The following is a 7,078-nucleotide window of genomic DNA, read 5'->3' on the forward strand; positions in this document are numbered from 1 at the left end:
AAGTAAAATCAGAATAAGAGTGAAGTGTTTTGTGAACAAGAGTGAAGTAAAATCCGAATAAGAGTGATGTGTTTTGTGAACAGGAGTGAAGTAAAATCATGCTAAGAGTGATGTGTTTTGTAAACAAGAGTTAAGTAAAATCTTAATAAGGGTTATGTGTTTTGTAAACAAGAGTGAAGTAAAATCATGCTAAGAGTGTTGTATTTTGTAAAGAAGAGTGAAGTAAAATCGTAATAACAGTGATGTGTTTTGTAAACAAGAGTGAAGTAAAATTGCAATAAGAGTGATTGTGTTTTGTAAACAAGAGTGAAGTAAAATCATAATAAAAGTGATGTGTTTTGTAAACAAGAGTGAAGTAAAATCATGCTAAGAGTGATGTGTTTTATAAATAAGAGTGAAGTAAAATCATAATAAGAGTGATGTGTTTTGTAAACAAGAGTGAAGTAAATAGCAGTATTGATATATTGAGCAACAAATAATGAACTCACTATGACATTTCATCAAACACATACTGTGCTCATATTAATATACATCTATTCTTCTTTATCTTACAATGAATCTAACCAAAAGATTTATAGGAAAAAAAACAATAACAAAATTCACTTATATTTACAAAGTCTTCTTCTCTAATCGATTCTCATTTCCTCAACTTCAGTGGCAGCAACACACCGCTACCTCGGCGGCTCAGCCAGACTCTCCATGTCGGAGTTCGCCGATCAATTCGAATAGATGCTATTTAGATTAGATGAATAAACGTGGTACCCAACGACGGCAAGCAAGCAAAGAATAGTTGCACCAGATGAAAATCCAACCTAAAAACCGTTAAACAAACTCAAAATCAGCTCAATCAATAAACAAAATAGTCATGAAAGAGATCGGCGGTGAAAGCCTCTAGAATTGTCTGATTCGCCGTGAAATACAGAATTTGTTAGAAATCGCGCTTTGAATTTGGGAGAGATCAGCGTTGAATTCCGAAAATGCCCTTGGGCTATTATTTTTTATAAAAATCTGCAAGATTATGTAAGCCATAAGATTAATTTGAAGTATTAAGATGTGTGGCTGTGATTTATTCTCTAGTTATACACTTAAGATTAGTTATATCTTGATCACTACCATATATATATATATATATATATATATGGGGTTGTAATCAATTGAGATTTTTTAGCCTAATTGAGAATTGAGATGCATTATCAGCCACTCATTTTTATTAAATAAGTGGTCCAGAATTTGCCACATAGAAAATATTTTTAGACTAATTAATTATGAAATGGCAGAATGGTAATTGCAGGGAGGAGACGATTTAGAACCCCAATCTTCCAATCTAGATTCTTCCGAAGACGAAACCGAGGCTGGTTCCTTCTCCGCTGCAATGTCTCATTCACCACCGCCTGCAGGTAAGGCATATTGTCGATCTGCGCTTCCTCGAATATGTTGCCTTCTCCGATGACGAGGCGGAGCTCTTCCGTCGCCGCCGCCATCGCCGTCGGGTGGCGTAGGAGCTCTACCATCGCCCACTCGATCGTGCTGCTCGTCGTCTCTGATCCGGCGAGAAACACCTCCTGCGGTAAATTGAATCTCAAATTTGATGAATTTGGAGTTTAATTAATCGTTTAATTCGATCAATTACCATGATGATAATGTGGAGTTGATGATCTTCATGATTAGAAGCAACTAAATCCATCTAACTATATCTCTATTTTATCAGCAACAGTTGTTCTCAATTTCAGATTTGTCTCACTGATTTTGATTTTTGAAGGTATCCTATGTTTTCGATTGAATACTTCTATAGTAAAGAGAGGTTTTGTTTCTGCATAAATATCCTATATCTGAGGCTTCTTTATTCGTTTGGATATACCAGTTGTTGTCTCTTTGATCTTTCTGCAAATTCCTTCTTCTTTGTTTATTAATTTTTGTTTGGCTGAATTGAATTTTTTATGCAGTTGTTCAGATTTTGAGAAATTTATTTGCGTTTGCCTATGAGTGAAGGTTCAATTCGTAGGAGAAATCATTAGTTTATTGTTTCTTTCTCTAGAAATTCCATTTCCTGCGCTATATTAATCGTCAGCATCTGTTGATTCAGCTCAATTTCATTCGATTTGTAGACCGAGAAATCGTTGATTGCACGCCAATGGAAGTCGTCATCGGTGAAGAGAAGTTGTTGACATTTTGCTATAAGTTATTGACATTTGATATGTATGCTATTGACATGGGACATGTGTTGTATGATCATGATGCCAAAACTTGTGTCAAATAAAAAAATTAAGATAAAATAGTTGTTATTTTTTAATTACAAGAATTGTTTTTGAGTTGTTGACACTATATACAAGTTGTTGACAAGCTGTTGACATTTGATATACAAGTTGTTGACATTTTGCTATATGTTGTTGACATATGATATAGCTGTTGATATTTTGCTATAAGTTGTTGACATTTGATATGAAAGCTATTGGCATTTTAACGTTTGTGGTTGACATCATAGTTTACATAATGTCTCCGTAGTTGACATCGCGTGAAAATGACAATTATGCCCCCTAGTTGACTTAACATCGCGCGAAAATTGTGAATGAGTGGCTGAAAATGCATCTTAGTTCTCAATTAGGCCAAAAAATCTCAACCTAACAAGACCATATATATATATATATAGGATTGTATTCAATGTCGAACTAATTTTAAATACCGAACTAGAGAACAAATCTCATCCACCCGTTTGTGGAATCTAACGGTCCAATACTATCAATTAAATCTGATTTTTAATTCAATTAATCTTACAAAAGGGTTGTTTAGGAACTCCACTAGTCACGCAGTTATTTTGGTAACTTAATTCATGCAACTTAATTATGGAAAATATATCTGCACCTTTTTTATTTGAATCACGATCATTTAGAATTGAATCGCCAATCTCTCTACATAAATTAAATCTGCAATTCCACCCAGTCACAATATTCAACTACAGTCTCTACTGCTTCTTCTTATTTGTTATAGATTGATTTGGTTGTATGGATTCTTCAAACACCATTACGCCTAGGATGCAAATCACCAGAACATCAATGGACGACTCGAGCAATCATTCTCCCACAATTGAATTTTCTCCGAAGCAGCAAACATACTTGGAACTACTTCTACAGAAAATATTAACGACAATCATGAGACAATATTCGATGAGTTACAATCTCCAGTTGGTGGCTCGCTTTTTGATTCTGATTCCGAAACTCCCGAGGATGAAGAAGGCGATCCAGTTCAGTTACATCGATTTTAATCAAGTTTGTTATGATATCCTGTTTTTGAATGCTTATTTTAGTGATTGGTGTATTAATTTATTATTTTGTTCGTAGCAATGAATTATTTTTCATACCGAATGAAACTTTTTATCGTCGTAATGAACTAGTTTTAATTTTATATAAAGTGTGTTATTCTATGCAAAATCTGTTTATCATCTCTGATTTATTATTATTTTTCGCTTAGTTTCAATTAATCTGTTTTTTTATGCTGTTGGGATGAAACCTTTTAGCTATTTTATGTTAATAAAATCATTATTATGTGTTAGTCTTATGAAAGCTTTTAGTTAATAATGTGAATATTTATTCTGTGTTTTTATATATTGATAAACTGAAAATTTTTTAATTTTTCTTTTTTTTGTTTTTATCTCAGTGTCATATATCCCTGAATGTCCTCCCTAAATGGTTCAGGAAGACGGCCTCTCACACGCCTTGAGCAAGCTATGAAGTTGAAGGCGAAGCCAGGTCGTCAATGTGCCGAATGCTGCGAGGTTGGTAACCATGATGCCAGAAATTACAAAAAGATTAAGAAGGAGTAGCACACAAAAAAGTAGTTCATGATCCATTTTGTTACTATGTCTTGATGTAATGTCTCAGTTTTTGAACTTCTTTATTTTTACTTAGATGATTCTATTTTTTAGTTTCAATGAAACTGATTTCAAAATAAATGAAATATTTAGGCTATTCTTTTTATGGTTTAGGTGGATGAACGAATCTAGCTGTATGATGAATATTGTTTTATACAAAATGATCTCTTTATGTTGTTTATTTATATTTTATTTATCTCATAAAATATTTTGTTCATATTATAGTAAATTTAATTCATCTTATAACCATATTTATGCATCCAGCAGCATAATAATCCCATAATATAATCTACTCATTATGTATTGTAATCTTTTCATCATGTAATCACAGTACTTTATCTTATAAAATTCTAATAACTGCACTTGACAATATACTAGTATTGATTAGTTTGAGCTAATAATAAAATCCATGGAAAAAATTGTGCCATTCCCAAATTATTACATCACTTCTTCTTTAGGTAAATTGCTATCATTTTTTCTAACATCAATGTCCATGTTTCTGCTTGCCTCTGCGTAGTATCCTGTTGTTATGCACTTGTTGTTAAGGCATTCTGACTGGATATTAATTCATCAAAGCTTAATAGTATTTGGCCCTCAAGCTTTGCAGTACTCATTTGCTTGTTTTTTAGCCCACAATTCCAATATTCCTCGCGCTCGCCCCTGTACGTTTCCATATGTCTCATCGGAAAGACACCACAATCTTCAGCATTAGTTGTTGTCCTCCATGGCATTGCCATCCTCTCTTTTTTGGCACCTTCCCCAACAAACTTTTCATCCGTTCCCCTATTTCTCTTCGATCCTAAAATAAAAACTTATGGTCAGTATGGATAATCATACATAATGTATTACAATTATACGTTAATAAAACACACCTTTGTTCCCATCATTGTTTATATTGTCCTTGCCTTTCTGTACTCTGTCGTTGTTCCGTTTAAACCTCCCTTCTTCATTAGCTCATTCTTGATCAAATTTTGAAGCTCCTAAACGTATCAGATAATAAACATTAATGTAAAACCACTTCATTTAAACATTAATGTAAAACCACTTCATTCCCAAACCACATATGTGCATTTTATCACACTAACAATTTTTCAGTTTTAAATGAAATTAATTCGGTTAAATAATCAGAGTAGGAAATTATCTAATCTAATAACCATCTTACGTCATTATATAAAGAAATCATTTCACCCCAAAAATTTATCAAATTTCATACAACAAATTACTTACAAGAATTACTTCATGTTATGGTATAATTTATTCATCTTTATACAAGATCACTTCGAACTAAACTTCACTACATATTTGACCAATATCACTCACATGTCTACCTCTCTATGTTTGATCAAACAATTGTGGCAGATTTTCAAGACAGCCGGAAAATAGTGAAGAGGGTTAAATTAAAAGACTGGAAAATGGCTTTTAGGGTTAAACTAAAAGACTAAACTTTGTACAAGACTTCAGCTGTTGTTAACAAGACTTCATCTTATAATTTCATAATACTTCAGCTGTTGTTGACAAGACTTCATCTTATAGTTGTATACATTCAGTTCCATCTTTAAAACCTTCATTCAATAAATATCACCACTAACTTGAATGAGTGAACTTTCTTTATCTCATGAGTTCCAAAATTCCAGTACGAAGGAGTGAAAACAAAGAGAATTCAGTTACATGAGTACATATTTAATCCAATATTGAGCACTTCATTATATGCTTTACTAGATTCACCTTCACACGTCACTTGATTACACATTGTGATAAATCCAGAGCATCATACAGTCAAAATCAACTCACCAACTCAAGTTTATAATGAATGCAGAACTGATAAGGATACATACATTACACAATACAACAATTTCACTTGATTGAGGAAAAAAATACTTCACCGGATTATGAACATATTTCATCTTATAATTTGATAAGTTCAGTTACATCAGACAAACATATTTGATCAAACAAATTCAACCAAATTTGAAGGAAAAACAAGAACTTTAATCAACTAAATTAAACAAAAATTAGTGAATAAAGAAGTAAATTCCAGAATTGGGATTAGCTTACCTGGAAGGTTTGGTTCAATCGGGTTTGGGGCGGACCTTGTTTTAGGATGGCGTCGCGGTTTACTTGTTCCAATTGAAGGTCGTGGTTGTACTAATTAGAAGAAAAATGAGAATCTGAAAACAAAAAAGCTGAAGTAAATTACTGTAGTTTGTAAGATTTGGCAGACTGTAACAATTGTGAAGACAACAAATACCATTCAATTTTCCCCGCCTCATGTCCACCATGGTAATAATAGGCGCACGGCTAGGGTTGAGAAGGAAGTTGGAAGGAGGGAAGGCGACTGAAATTTTGCGCCGCCGCGTTGGGGGAGAAGAGAGTGGGGGAAGCTGAGGGGAGGTTTTTTTACCCTAATTCATTTACCCGTGATTTAAGCAGAATCAATTTACCGTTTTTGACTTAAGTTATCAAATGACTATGCTACCCTTTGGCTGAACTATTTCAATAACGGGATGAATATTGCTTAAAGATGAAGTGAGTTAAATCTCTGCCATCAAAATTTAGATCTAATGGTCAGTATTTAGTCTCTAGTTCTACATTAAAGAGGTATTATGCATATAAGGGGACACTATATATGTAGATATATATATTCTATAATACAACAAATTCACTGGCGACTTCGCCGTGATACCGCTAGCTGTGCAATCCGACCTAAAACACCCCGGATCCCCTCAGTTTGTATCCATTTTTTAGACTATGAGTTTCAAGCTCAAAATAACAACTTCAAAATTTTTTTGGAATTAAGGTTAGAATCTTCTCCTATTTAGTTAATTGCATCCTAGTTCCACGGCCCTCCCCAGCTAGCTCAAGATGGGTGGGGTCCGCGATTGGGGTTGGGAGATAAGAAGCGGGGAAAGAAGAAACGGGGGTGAACCATAAAATAAATGGCAGTATTTAACTTGACTCAGTAATAAATGAAGAAAAGAAGTGTATTTAATAATACTAATCAAAAGTGTCTAATGTCATCAATACGACTAAAAAAAGAAATAATTGTCTTGGGGTAAATAGTGTATATGGCAGCGGAAAAGAGTAATATGGCAGCGGAAAAAATAGATCGATGAGAGTCATGAGTGTCGCCCATGTATGAAGACATGATGCGCTCGGGTTCTAACAGCTTCTACTCAACATCCGTTGCGACCATCACCACTCAATCTGCACATA

Source organism: Salvia splendens, chromosome 15 (genome assembly GCF_004379255.2).
Source record: "Salvia splendens isolate huo1 chromosome 15, SspV2, whole genome shotgun sequence".
Taxonomy (NCBI): Eukaryota; Viridiplantae; Streptophyta; class Magnoliopsida; order Lamiales; family Lamiaceae; genus Salvia; species Salvia splendens.